General features: G+C 39.9%; 1 protein-coding gene across 1 annotated transcript in view; it reads left to right on the top strand.

Annotated features, from left to right (window-relative positions):
- Window positions 1–14,905, top strand: part of LOC135200047 (zinc finger protein PLAG1-like) — a gene marked incomplete at its 5' end in the record, with an annotated part of 113,091 nt that overhangs the window by 75,151 nt on the left and 23,035 nt on the right.

Below are 14,905 nucleotides of genomic sequence, written 5' to 3'. Positions count from 1 at the left end.
GTTAGACATACGTTAACAGTTATTATCTTCGATCGAGAAGGTTCTCACGGACATGCAAAATCTTGCGTTGAACCTCTTAAGGATCGTTACGTTCCGTGTCTGTTCCCAAATAGGTTCTCTTTTATTAACGCGAACAGGGGCGAAAAAAAAAAAAAGAGATTCTCGATGCTCTTTGCGATAGGAGAGAGTCGTGGAATTGGCCCAAGTGATTAAAATAAATCATTTCATCATTCCTCGTAAGCGACCCCTTTCCGATTAAATGGGTAACGAAATCAGGAATGATGTAAGGATACTAGGAATTCTTTAGTTAACTTCGGTATGTGCATAAGACTTGACCATAACGTAGTCTTAAAGTGAATTCTCTACTACATTCATCTTCTCACTAAGCATGTACTCTAATAAGACCATGCTTTCGCTAAGTAAGCAAGAGCAGCATATATAATATAGAGTTCCGCTGCGTTAGAATCCTTTAATAATGTTACCTACGGTAAACAGCATTGAGATGTTGTAATATCTTTCTTATTGAAAGCTTCTTAGCAAAAGGCAGACAATATTTTATTTATGTGTGCTTAACTATCCCCTCAATCCGAGGCTAAAACCGCGATTGTAGGGGAGAGACACGGTTAGTCATTCCATCCCGCAGGAGAGAGAGACTGTAACCAAACAGTCATGACCGACACCTACATGGTACTGCGTTGGGTTCTAGCGATAGCAGTCTCCGTTAGCGTCTGGCCTACTCTTCCAGAGTTGCCAGCTACTCCATTCAATAAAGGAATCTTATAAAAATTATTATCGAACTTCAGGAAGTTCTTATTAATGCATATTTAAGTGAAACAAGACTTCGATAAATCTAGAAGCTAAGTAGGTGTTGTCTTAACAATCCCTTTAAGCGTAGTCCTTCCTAGGAAATTCCTGGAAGGATACTGGTAATTGAGTTGCTCAGCAAAGAAGTAACTACTGTATGTGCTTATGATTTGCCGTATCGTATTCTCATACAGCAGATACTCTACTACCTTCTTTCCCTGCCGAGGCAGATAGAGAAAGGAAAAATTTTTACTATCTTCGTTCTTTTCGTTAATAGAACGATAGAAAGAGTATATATATCTCCTTAAGGAAGGAAGTTAATCCAGGAACTCTTCAATCTTCGTGATTTCCTCATAAATCGCGGAAGAGACAGAATTCCTGTTCATCTGTAGGGTTTACGGAAGGAAGTAAATATTTCCTATCCGCCATCATACCCAAACGTTGATGAGATTCTTATAAGAAAACTCCCAAAGCTCTTGCCTCTTCATAACGAGGAAAGAGCATGAATGAAGGAGAGAGTCCGCATTGAGAGGAACTGCCAAACACAGGAGTCTTCTGAATAATGAAAAAATGGCTTCTCTTAGTATCAGAATCCTTCTGACAAAAGTGACGGCCGCCTGTGCGACATCTTGCACCTTTGCCAGGGGAAAGTTGCTCAAGTTAAAAACTCAAAGAGGAGTCTCGCGACTGACCTCTCTCTCATAAGAAGATTTGGAATATTCTGGCGCCTGGCTCCTTGCGCCTAGCGCCTGGCTCCTTGCGCCTAGCGCCTAGCTCCTTGTGCCTAGCGCCTAGATAGTTCCGCGCGCCTGGAATGTTCCGCACGCTAGAAAGGAGACTCGCTCCTGGAACGTTCCGCTTGCGTGGAAGGTCCCGTGCGCCCTGTTAGTTCCGAGCGCCTACTAGACCCCTTTTAGAAAGAGCCTCTTGCCCGGAAACGTTCAATGGAAGGATCGTTCTGATTGCCACTCTACTATAAGGCTCCTTGCTCTAGCCGTCTGTTTTTCTGGCGCAATTTGCGCCAGGCTGGCGCTTCGTCTCTTTGAAGGCGCCTTGCGCCAAGAAAAATTTTTCTAGAACGCGGCTCGCGCTCAGTTGCTGGAACGCGGCTCGCGCTAGTCTGTTTGCTGGAACGCGGCTCGCTGCTGGCTGTTGGAACGTGGCTCACGCTAGCTTGCTGGAACGCGGCTTCCTGGCTGGCTGTTGCTCAGTGTTCTCTTAGTTTTCTGAGAACACGCTAGATCATCCAAACTCCAAACATATACATTCTTCGTCTTTTCGGATGTAAGATGAAGAGACGCACTTTTTTAAAGGATGCCTTTTCAATGGCTATCCTTGGCAGTCTGGGACACTCTACAGAACCTGCCGAGGGGACGCCTGACCGACCGTGGGATTCTCTGAAACCTCCTTACGGCTTTCGACATTCCTTCTCCTCTGGGCCTGTGAGCTTGGAAGAGGTCTAGACCTGGGAGCGAGACAGAGCCGATCAGACGCACCCTCCACTGCAGTGGGGAACACTAGTAATCACTTCTTACCTTTTAATAGCTCGCATTTTGAGCCACAATCCTTGTCTTCAAAGTGCAATAATGAATTTGAAGTTTCTGCGAAGTAAGAAGGTGATGAGGATGCAACACTACTAGTACTGTTAATACTCTAATTGCTCGTTAGTAACGAGTATCCAAAAAAACTTTTAAAAGAAACGTATCTAGTACATGCTTTACTGACTCCCTAAAGTAGGAAGTCAGTTTATTTCCTCAATCAATTCTAACACTTATTACACGTATTAATGAATAAATATTAATATTTCCCTTTCTTGCAAACTATGTGAGTGTCTACCAAAAATTTCGGTAGTTACACGTCATATATTCTTCGAAATTTTCGAAGCCAAATTAATTAAAAAGTTAATAAAAGCGTATGCCGAACCAAAGACCCAGTACTTCCCTGCAAAAGACAGCCCAGAAGATCGATGGCGATGAAAAACGAAAATCAAGTCAGGAGGTAGCAACAACATATGTTGACACTACCGCGACAGAGAAAATCTGGTTCTAGAACGGGAATGGTTCCTATTCCTGCCACCCAGCGGCAGGGGGGTAGATCACCTGACCTACCTGCAGCGTGTGCCGCGAAATTCGAATTTCTGTCGGACGTCGGAGACATAAGCTAAGTATATATCTGCCGGGGAAGTTGCATGTACAAAATGTATATTCATTCACGAAAAACATACATATGACCACCGTGACGTCACCGTACTACAAAGTACCGATGTATTTTTACGTAAGTATCCTCTAAACTCTGTCATAAATCACTTTACTTACTTTTTTTGTGAAGCCCAAATGCTACGTATATTCCGGAAAATTAACAAAATCACGAATTTCATCATAGAGCAAGATTCGCTAATTACTGTTTTCTTCTTCTTTTCATGACTAAATGCATTTTTAGAATAAGACTCATTCACAAATTTTCAAATACTATGAATGTAAATAGCATAATCTCTCTCTCTCTCTCTCTCTCTCTCTCTCTCTCTCTCTCTCTCTCTCTCTCTCTCTCTCTCTCTCTCTCATCACTTACAGAAAAAAAACTATAATACTGATCTATTTTTATCGTAATAAAAGAACAAGATGGTCCCCGAAAGAATAAAAATATGTGCTGCCACATTTTATACTTTCTGTGATTTACGAAACTGTGCTTCAATACAACTTTTATAGTTGACTCAATGATTATCACTATCCATGTTTCATTTCGTATCATCATAAAATATTTAAAATACAAATTTCATTGTTATTCTCGAGCTAAGATAGTCAACAGTACTCTAGTCCCAAGCTGCTCTCTCAAGCTATTCTCGTCCTATGCTGCTATCTCAAGCTATTCAAGTTACTCTCGTCACAAGCTGCTCTCTCTCTCTCTCTCTCTCTCTCTCTCTCTCTCTCTCTCTCTCTCTCTCTCTCTCTCTCTCTCTCTCTCTCTCTCTCTCTCAATGAAATATGAATTACTGTATCATATCATAAACTATTATGTACAAAGTTGTTAATAATAATAATTCCATTAATAAATTAGTTTCTTTTAGCAACTAAATTGTTTTCCAAAATAATTCTTTCGGTAATAAACGTCCATCAGCTGACTCTAAACGTAAACAAAAGACAAAACTGATTTTTATTGCTGTATTTTGCTGTTTATACATTAATATTATAGTTGGGTGCTGTAATCATTACAGTAAATCATGTTTTTTTATCATAAATATGTTAATTCACGAAATAGATATACTATGTACTTTTAGTTTGGTGCAGCAGCCAAATCATGAAAATAGAAAGGAATTGTTAGGTAATTATAATTTTGTTTGCAGGGGAAATTGAAGATAAGAAAGAATAACTTTGAAACTGTCTTGAATTTAGTTTAAGGTGATAGTTGAAGAATTATTTGGTGCTTGAACTAAAGTAGGCAGTTATAAACATTGAAATAGTGGTCTTGGGTGGGTTAATTATTAAAGTAGGCAGTTTAAAGCAATTTTCTGGGGGGGTACCAGGATAACACGGGTATTTACTTATCACGGGGGGTTCTGGGCCCTATCCCCCGGGATTAACGAGGCCCTACTGTATGTGGACAGCTTTAGGCCAACCAGGCATACCAACCTTGGAGGGTTTGCTGTCTCATTATATGGCATCCCAATTCCAGCAGAGTCTGGCAGCGCTGAATGTTCCTCATCCCCCTGGATTGCACTTTATGACTAATGCTGCAGCTACGTCAACTACTTCAATGTTTCCGGTGATGCAGAATATTGGAGGTAGTTTTGCTGCAAATGCAGGGATGCCAGCAGCAGCCGCCCAGTTTCTCCCTACAAGATTGGTTACTTCACAACCGGCGTTACACACCGACATGGCAGACACGATGACGTCACAGCCTACTGCTTCTCGATCTACTTTGCTGCCTCCCGAGCCAAATACGCTTTCTGACTCGTTGGTACACACAGTAATGAAGAAATTACAAGATCTAGAGGAGAAAATTGCTAAGAAAGACAAAATTAAAAGCCGTGATTTGTCTTCTTTGTCTAGCTCGGCATCATCGCCAAGTTCGATGATGTCACTGCGTGTACCAGTCAAGCGTTGGAGGATACGGGATTTTGTGACCGATCCTCGGGCCAAGAGGAGAAGGGTGAATTCTTCTTCATCTTCGAGCCAGGACTGTCACATCCCGGTCAGCAAGAAAGTCAAGAAGTCAGTGGCTGGAAGGCTCAAAGCTAACGGATGAAGCCGTTTACAAGAGTCCGAATGAGCGAAAGCGTCGACGGTCGCTGTGCTAGCGGCCAACGCGGAGATGCCAGAAGAGACTACAAAGAGTCTAAGAGAGACTACAATGCCGTTGGTAAAATCAATGATCGGTGCGAAGAGTACAACAAAGAATAAAGCACAGATACCAGTTTTGCCTGTAAGACCTTTTAAAATACAGAGAAAGGATGAAAGAGCTCTCATTAAAAGAACGAATGATTGAGAGTTGGTAACCTCGTCTGATACGTTGGTGGAAGGCGTTGTTCGCCTAGATGAGGGGATCAAGGCTGAATTCTCCGTCGGTTGTTGGAGACGATGTCAATAGTTATAAAGAAGAAATTAGCTTGGTTTCAAGAGAGCCTTCATCTTGGAGGTATAGGCAAAATTCTCGCTCTAGATCTGCGAGCAGAGAAGGAGTTAGGCGGTTTCGTTCTCCTACTGACTATTCGGGATCGAACCATCGGCGGCCATCAGAGATCAAAGAGGCCGTGGGCCGTAGGCCACGAAGCACCCAGACGTTTGTCAGCAGATAGGAGTGAGATAGTGTCTCCTGTGGTTGAATACTGTACGTTAAAACCGGAGGAAGGTGAGAACCAAGAGTTTCTGGCTTTGTATGCGGAGGTGATTGATTTGATTTGTCAATTCAATAACCTTTTGGGGAGCATGGAGACACCTGCCAGTATGCTTCCTCCGGGGATTGACATGGTGTTTGGATTGAAAAAGGGTACGAAGGTGTCGTATGAATTGCCTTGTTCAAGTCATGCGGAGTAAGTCCGTTTACAACATGTAAATGCACGGATTGCGGGAAGGGATAATTTTCTTAAGATCGAATAGATCCTTTAAGTTTATCCCACCTCCAATTATAAAACATAGAAAATATTATACGACACAACGGTTTCCTTTACTATCAGACAAATTAACCCAAGTGTGTTAAGGTTAAGGCTTGGATTAACCTTAGATCAAGTTAAGATGGAATGCCCTTCGATGACTTGCCAAGAGGCTGCTACGTTAGAAGCAACGGCTTCATCTGTCTTTTAGACTGCTTCTTGGTTGGATCTTTGGTCAACAGCAGTGGCAAAAATTGCATCCTCAGAAGTGACAAGAAAAGTAGTGGATGAATCAATGTTCATTAGATTGCTACAATCAGGTTCCAAAGCAATTGCGTACTTGACAAATTTAAGTGCCAATGTTTGGGCAAATATCCTGCTAATCCTTTAATGCCGATTGGACGTACTATTAAACGTTGACTAAAATTGTCTGTCGTATGCTGATTGGACGTATGGTACATCGACAAAAAAAAGTTTTTTTAAAAATTCGCGGAAAAATAGTTATAGGCTTACTAGGCAAAAACTTTTGAATCACGCCCCTTGGGGGATGCTGGGAGCTCACGGATCAAGGCGTTGTTTTGTTTACAATTGTTACCCAGGCGCGCAAGCGCGAATTTCTTTCTTCTCGCACTAAAAAGCATCAGCAACACGTCTCAAGAAATGATTTCGTCACTGACATAATTTTTGCACCATTTTATATTAGCCGTTACATGGAGTATTATATATGAAAATGTGCAAAATTTCATGTAGAATACAACCAAAAACAACTCATGGTTGTAGCTTTTATCAGTTTTGAAATATTTTCATATAAATAAAGATAAGTGCCAAAATTTCAACCTTCGGTCAACTTTGACTCTTCCGAAATGGTCAAAAAACGCAATTGTAAGCTAAAAATCTTATATTCTAGTAATACTTATTCAATCATTTACCTTCATTTTGCAAGAAATTGGAAGTCTCTAGCACAATATTTTGATTTATGGTGAATTTTTGAAAAAACTTTTTCCTTACGTCCGTGCGGTAACTTCCGAAAAAATCATAAATTTTTATGTCCGATTGAATTATCAGTTACAGAAAGTTTTATATATGGAAATGTGCACAATTTCATGTAAAATACAACCAAAAACAACCCATGTTTGTAGCTTTTATCAGTTTTGAAATATTTTCATATAAATAACGATAAGTGCCAAAATTTCAACCTTCGGTCAACTTTGACTCAACCGAAATGGTAAAAAAACACAATTGTAAGCTAAAATTCTTACATTCTAGTAATATTCAATCATTTTCCTTTATTTTGCAACAAATTTGAAGTCTCTAGCACAATATTTCGATTTATGGTGAATTTATGAAAAAAAAAAACATTTTCCTTACGTCTGCGCGGTAACTCTTCCAAAATAAATCAGAAATTTTTTCGTCCGATTGTCGTAATGTTTGCACCATTTTAAATTAGCCGTTACATAAAGTTTTATATAGAAAATGTGCGCAATTTTATGTAGAATACAACCAAAAACAACCCATGGTTGTAGTTTTTACCAGTTTTGAAATATTTTCATATAAATAACGATAAGTGCCAAAATTTCAACCTTTGGTCAACTTTTGACTCGAATGAAATGGTAAAAAAACGCAATTGTAAGCTAAAACTATTACATTCTAGTAATATTCAATCATTTTCCTTTATTTTGCAACAAATTGGAAGCCTCTAGCACAATATTTCGATTTATGGTGAATTTACGAGATAAACTTTTTCCTTACGTCCGAGCGGAAACTTCCGAAAAAAATAATAAATTTTTTTGTCTGATTGTCGTAATGTTTGCACCATTTTAAATTCGCCGTTATATAAAGTTTTATATATGAAAATGTGTACAACTTCATGTTGAATACAACAAAAAAACAACCCATGGTTGTAGCTTTTATCAGTTTTGAAATATTTTCCTATAAATAACGATAAATAGAAAAAATTTGACCTTCGGTCAACTTTAACTCGACCGAAATGGTAAAAAACTGCAATTGTAAGCTACAACACTTACAGTCTAGTAATATTCAATCAATTACCTTCATTTTGCAACAAACGGGAAGTCTCTACCACAATATTTTGATTTATGGTGAATTTTTGAAAACAGCTTTTTTTTTACATCAGCGAGTTATGAATTCATGCATTATTTTGTGATAATATTTTCTCTGTGTTGCCTTGATCATTTTACAATTTGTTACATACCAAAATGATCGTAATTTAGTGTACAATACAACGAAAAAAAAAATTAACTCATTAGCTTTAACCGTTTTGCTCACAGCGCGATTTGTATACAATTATATATGAAATTTTTGTACGCGCTGTCATATATCCCAATATTTATATATGACAATGATATTTTTTTTTTCATTTCTGATGGTTGCATACTAAACTTCAGGCAATGACAAAAAAAGGAGCCAAAAATGAACTCTTAATCTTGAAAACTAAGCGTGCTGTGATTTTTTGAAAAAAAAAAATTTTTCCGCTTCGGCGCTCACTCACGAACGCTGCCCTCCTACAGGAGACGATTTTTAAAATACCGCTTTGGTGTTTAACGGCTAATGAGGAGAGATGCAGCTTTGGCTAGATTAAGCTGCACTGTTGATTTGGATTCCCTGCTAGCAATGAGGAATGGGGATATCTTAGAGTCGCAATTGCTGTTGCCGCCATACTGGAAGAGGCTATAGATAGGAGAAGGATGGACACTAACAATAGATTGGTACAGCAGGTAGATAGGAAAAGGATGGACACTAACGATAGATTGGTACAGCAGGCAGTTAGGAAAACATCTACTAGTCAAGCTATTCCTAAGGCGGTAAGGCAGCAGCAAATACCTTGAAAGAAGCCAGTGAGACATAACATCCCTAATAGAGCAACAAGACCCTCTTCCCCAAAGAAGTTGGCCCTTTCACAATAGAAATAATAGAGGAAGGGGGATTAGGGGAAGAGGAAGAGGCTCACTGGAAGGTGTGGCAGGAACTGGGAGCAGAGCAGTGGGTGGTGGATGTTTTCAGGGTTGGTTATTTGATTCCGTTCGAAGTAACCCAACCCTGACAGAACAACCATTGCCCCCCCTCGCTTATGCTCAGGAACATCAGAAGGCTTTTATTCTGCAAGAGGAAGTGAAGAAGATGAGGGAAAAAGGGGCTGTGGAACAAGCATCCATTCCGTCAAAGAGGTTTTACAGCAGGATTTTCCTTGTCCCCAAAGCCAACGGGGATTGGAGGACAGTAATAGACCTGTCAACATTGAATTTGTTTATAAGAAAAACCAGATTCAAGATGGAAACTCCAAAGACAGTTCTACAAGCAGTCAGGGTCAAGGACTTTATGCTGACAATCAACTTGAAGGATGCATACTTTCAGATCCCAGTCCATCAGTTTTCCAGGAATGTTTTCTAGTTCAAAGTCCTGTGTTTCGGATTGACAACGTCTCCTCAAGTTTATACAAGTGTTCACTCTCGTGTCGACATGGCCGCATGCTCAGGGGATCAGGCTAATAAGATATCTAGACGATTGGCTGGTGATAGCAAAGTCCAGAGAGAAATTACTTCGGGATAGGGTTACCCTTCTGCAGTTTTGTCACAGCTTAGGCATTGTGAGAAATCAGGAGAAGTCGCAGTTGGATCCAAGTCAACGGCTGGTGTATCTGGGTATGGTTATAGACACACTAAAAGCCAAAGTATTCCCGGCAGACCAGATGGTAGAGAAATGCAAACAAGTGGTGAATGACTTTCTGGAAAAACAAACACACCCAGCAAGACGGTGGCAGGTAGTACTGGGAATTCTAACTTCCTTGGAGAAGCTAGTACTACAAGGGAGGCACACCTTCTATCTCAACAATGGAGGATGAAGGAGTTTTGGTCACCAATAGTAGACCATCCGTATGAGAAAATTCCCTTGTCGGCAGAAGTGAGGAAAGACTTGCTGTGGTGGGTGCAGGACAACAATCTGCCAGTGGGTGTTCCCCTTCAGCAACCCTCCCCGGAGCTCTTGCTGTTCTTAGATGTGTCACTCGAAGGGTGGGGAGCCCATATGGTGGAGCTGATGGTTTCAGCAAAATGGAGTGGCGAGGACAGAGAACTCCATATAAACGTGTTGGAGTTAAAAGCAGCGTTTCTAGCACTTCAGAAATTCAGGGAGTGGGTGAAGGGGCAATCAGTGGTATTGATGTCAGACAACACCACAGTAGTAGCTTACATAAACGAGCAAGGCCTAGTTTCTCGGCAGTTGCATGTGATGACGGTTCAACTTCATCAGTGGGCTGTAGAGAACTTAGTAGACATCAGGGCCAAATATATTCCAGGAAAAAGAAACATAGTGGCTGACAAGCTGAGCCGGAGGGATCAGATCCTGGGAACGGAGTGGTCCTTGCACCAACAGGTTGTGGACAGGATGCTCATGTTGTGGGAAAGGCCGATCATAGACCTATTCGCAACCAGGTACAACAAAAAGGTTGAAGTTATTGTTCGGTAGTCCCAGACATAGTGGCAGTAGCAGAAGATGCGCTACAACACCCATAGGACAATCTGGATGTTTACGTATGTCCTCCATTTTGTCTAATCCGTCAGGTTCTGAACAAGGTAATGTGGTCTCAGAACCTCAAAATGACTCAGGCAGCTCCTTTATGGCCAAAGTCAGAATGGTTTCTGGACCTGTTGGAATTCCTAATAGACATACCAAGAGAGTTACCCCCATGGAGCAACCTACTATGTCAGCCGCATGTGGAGAGGTACCACCAGTCAATGAAGTCCCTATCACTTCACGGGTGGAGACTCAAGTATCTCCTGCGAGCAAGAGGGTTTTCTCAAAAAGCAGCAATGCAGATGGCAGGAAATATCAGAAAGTCATCTGCACTGGTATACCAAGGAAAATGGTCAGCATACTGTGATTGGTGTCGTAGAGGGAACTTGTCTCCACTCGGAACCACTATTCAGCAATTAGCGGACTTTCTGATATATCTCAGGACAGAAAGGCATATGTCTGTATCTGCTGTGAAGGGGTACAGGGCTGCTCTAGCCTCGGTCTTACGCATGGAAGGTGAGGACATTTTGTCTTCATGGGGGTTGACCATGTTGATGAAAAGTTTTGAGCAGTCCTGTTCGCCAAAGGAATTAAAAGCCCCAGATTGGTATTTGACCATGGTACTGAGTAGTCTTACAAAACCCACCTACGAACCACTAAGGCAGTCCACAGATAGGAGCCTGACCCTGAAGACAGTCTTCTTATTGACCCTAGCCTCAACCAAAAGGGTGGGGGAACTACGTGGTTTGTCATATATCTGAAAGCATTCGAGAGGTTGGAAGTCGATGGTATTCGAGTTTGTTCCAGAATTCGTTGCCAAAACTCAAAACCCATCAGTAGCGGACGGCAGATTCGACTCTTTTCCATACCTTCTCTGACCAGAATTCGTAGACAATGACAAAGAAGAGATGCTTCTGTGTCCCGGTGGGGTAATGAGAGAGTACTTAAGAAGGACAAGGCACCTCAGGCCGGGGTGCCTGAGGTTGTTCGTGAGTACAGGATGGAACAAAAAGGAAGCGTCCAGGAATACAATATTGTTTTGGCTAAGAGAAACGATCAGGAATGCCTACATGACAGAAGACAGGGGGTCAAATAGCCAGGAGAGGGGTATTTGGGGTTCAAGAAGAATACAGTGTTCCCCCCGTATTCGCGTTCTCCAGATTCGCGGACTCACACATTCGCGGATTTTTCTTTGGAACCTATCTAGAAATTATTCGCGGACGGGCTCGCCCATTCGCGGAATTTTCCGACGAAAATAATCACTAAATAGTGTATTTTGATGTTTATTTTCATGACTAAATACATTTTTATGATACAAAACTGATTTACTAATTTTCAAATATTAATTTTGATTAATACTGTATTAGTAAGTTTAATAAGTTTAAATGATATCACATAATAAAAATAATAATTCTCTCTCTCTCTCTCTCTCTCTCTCTCTCTCTCTCTCTCTCTCTCTCTCTCTCTCTCTCTCTCTCTCTCTCTCTCTCTCTCTACTACAAAGATGTATGTTTTTTTGTATGATAAATAAATGATTTACTATTTTCAAATATTAATATTAATTTATACAGCACTAATATCAATTCATTAAAGAAAATACCATAATGAATTAGTAAGATTTTAGCTTATAAATTTAAAAAATTATGGAAGAATGAAGGAAATCCCAGTCAGATTCTTTCTCTAACTCCAGGTACTAAAACTCAGGTATACGTATCAAGTTAAGTGACCGGAGGGGGAAGGGGCTGATTTGTTGCTGCCATCAAGTGCTCATGAAATTTCCACCCCCCCCTCTCTCTCTCTCTCTCTCTCTCTCTCTCTTCTCTCTCTCTCTCTCTCTCTCTCTCTCTCTCTCTCTCTTTTACTGAGATGAGAGATTTTTATGGTACATATATGCGTAATATGTTTATTAATATTTTCAAATAATAATAATAATAATAATAATAATAATAATAATAATAATAATAATAATAACTGTAATTACAAAAATCATATGTGAAAGTATTTTACAAATACTATGATAATCTCTCTCTCTCTCTCTCTCTCTCTCTTAAAGCGATGTATGATTTTTTTTGGTTTTTTTTTGGATGATGATTTACTAATTTTCAAATATCAATATTAATGTAAACAGCATTAATATAAATTCATTAAAGAAAAGTACTAAAGTAAATTAGCAAGATTTTAGTTTATAAATAAAAAGAATTATGTAAGAATAAAAGAAAATGCATTTAACCCCGTGTCTTGTTTTTGAACACGTAGCCAGCTTGGTTGGCTGGGTTCCAACTGTCAAATCCAGTGGGGAGCGAGTGTTGCCATCTACGGATCATTGAAATTCTCTCTCTCTTTCTCTTTTGCTGATATGAGATAATTTCTATGGTACATGTGTATGTTTATTAATATTTTTGCATAATAATAATAATAATAATAATAATATAATAACTAATCTCAAAATTCACATGTGATAGTATTTTAAAGAAGTACAATAATCTATCCATTTCACTCTTTTAAATAAGGACAACCCTCTCTCTCTCTCTCTCTCTCTCTCTCTCTCTCTCTCTCTCTCTCTCTCTCTCTCTCTCTCTCCACACGAGATACTAGCATGCGCTAGTGGTAACTCTCGCCCTCTGTTTGGGCTGGAAGTGTATGTATATCTTTAAGGACATTACTACATTTTATGGTAAAATAATAATATACAGTACTAGTTTACAAATAATATTACGTTTAATGAGATTAAACAGTAACAATAACATTCTCTCTCTCTCTCTCTCTCTCTCTCTCTCTCTCTCTCTCTCTCTCTCTCTCTCTCTCTCTCTCTTCTCTCTCTCTCTCATGTTTATTTGTTTTTTGTAGTGTAAATAAATGATTTAACCTTGTATAACTAATTTTCAAAATATTAATAAGATTAATTAGAAATAGCAATTCCCAGTCTTTTTATCCACTTGGAGGAACATGGGCGGGGGAGTAAATGAGTTTGATATACGAATTGGTGGAGGGGAGGAAGCGGAGTCTAGGAGTTATTCTCTCTCTCTCTCTCTCTCTCTCTCTCTCATCTCCCTCTCTCTCTCTCTCTCCATTATTATTCTCTCTGTCTCAGAAATAATTCATAATTTCACTCTTGAGGGTCAAATATATGATGTTGCCATTCATTGGTCTCTCTCTCTCTCTCTCTCTCTCTCTCTCTCTCTCTCTCTCTCTCTCTCTCTCTCTCTCTCTCTCTCTCTCTCTCTCTGTTATTTGCTGTAGGTATATATTTTTAATGGTAAAATGTTTAAGATGACTTTAAAATGATATTAATATATAACCTCAAAGATTAATGCAGTAATAGGTTAGTAATTTTAGGTATATTTGAAGTAGGATGTTATTAAAGGTATACATTTGGCATCTGAACTTTCAAGATAGGCAGTTGTAAGCATTTTTAGTGGTGGTTTTAACTATTCGCGGGTTTTAACTATTCGCGGGGGTGTCTGGTACACATCCCCCGCGAATACGGGTGGAACACTGTATGTCTGTGGAGAGAATTCTGAAAGCTGGTAGTATTTGGAAATGCCAAACAACTTTCACTTCCTTTTATTTAAAAGATGTTGCCCATAGATCCTTGGACACTTTTTCCTTGGGTCCAGTGGTGGCGGCCCAGCAAGTGGTATAGCTCATCCGGTACCCCTGGTGGGTCAGTTTGTGTCTAGTCTAAGATGAAGGTATGAAAGTAGAATGAATGGGATGACTGGTCTTTCTTCTTTACTACTTTCTTTCTACTCCCTTACCTACGGGCAGTATGAAGGAGAGTACCATCATAAGCTGGAACGGACTAGATGCAGGTGAGGTGGTCAGCCATACTGTAAAGATATTCTAGAGTATAGTATACTTCTCAGTAGCAACACACTCCTCTCGGTAATAGGGAAGAGAGGGGTGATATTAGATCCAGATACAAGGGACAAGAGTGGTTTAGGAGCATGGAGTGTTCTCCATCTTCCATAGTGTAATAAACCATGGCATGGTATGAACACCCAGGGAGGGAAACCAATAGATTCTCTTATATCTTTGGTTCAAGGGTTAATAGTCCATTCTCTTGGAATACTCCTAATATTCGGAAATGGATAAGGGTGGCAAACTCCCAGTCAGTTATAGAGACTTACCTCCCACCAATAAGTAAGTCTATCCTAATGTTAAGACCTCAGGTTTGTTTTGTATATGAACAAATGACAAATTTGTAACTAATTTGTATTTTTCATAACTAACAAACCTAAGGTCTTAACAGTTAAAGGCCCACCTCGAACCACCCCTATATCAGTCTAAACTGGGTTGGAAGTGTAACTGGTGGGTCATGGGACGCCAAGGGCATTCTGGGTAATACATGCCCCGTGAGCTGGTATAGATGCCAATAGTCCCTGGATCTCACAAGTTTAATTTTAATTCTACCGGCTTCCAGCTTGGCGCTAGTATTATCCTAATGTTAAGACCTCAGGTTTGTTAGTTATGAAAAATACAAAT

This window comes from Macrobrachium nipponense, chromosome 26, assembly GCF_015104395.2.
Source record: "Macrobrachium nipponense isolate FS-2020 chromosome 26, ASM1510439v2, whole genome shotgun sequence".
Lineage (NCBI taxonomy): Eukaryota > Metazoa > Arthropoda > Malacostraca > Decapoda > Palaemonidae > Macrobrachium > Macrobrachium nipponense.
This window is presented reverse-complemented; position numbering and strand designations above follow the sequence as displayed.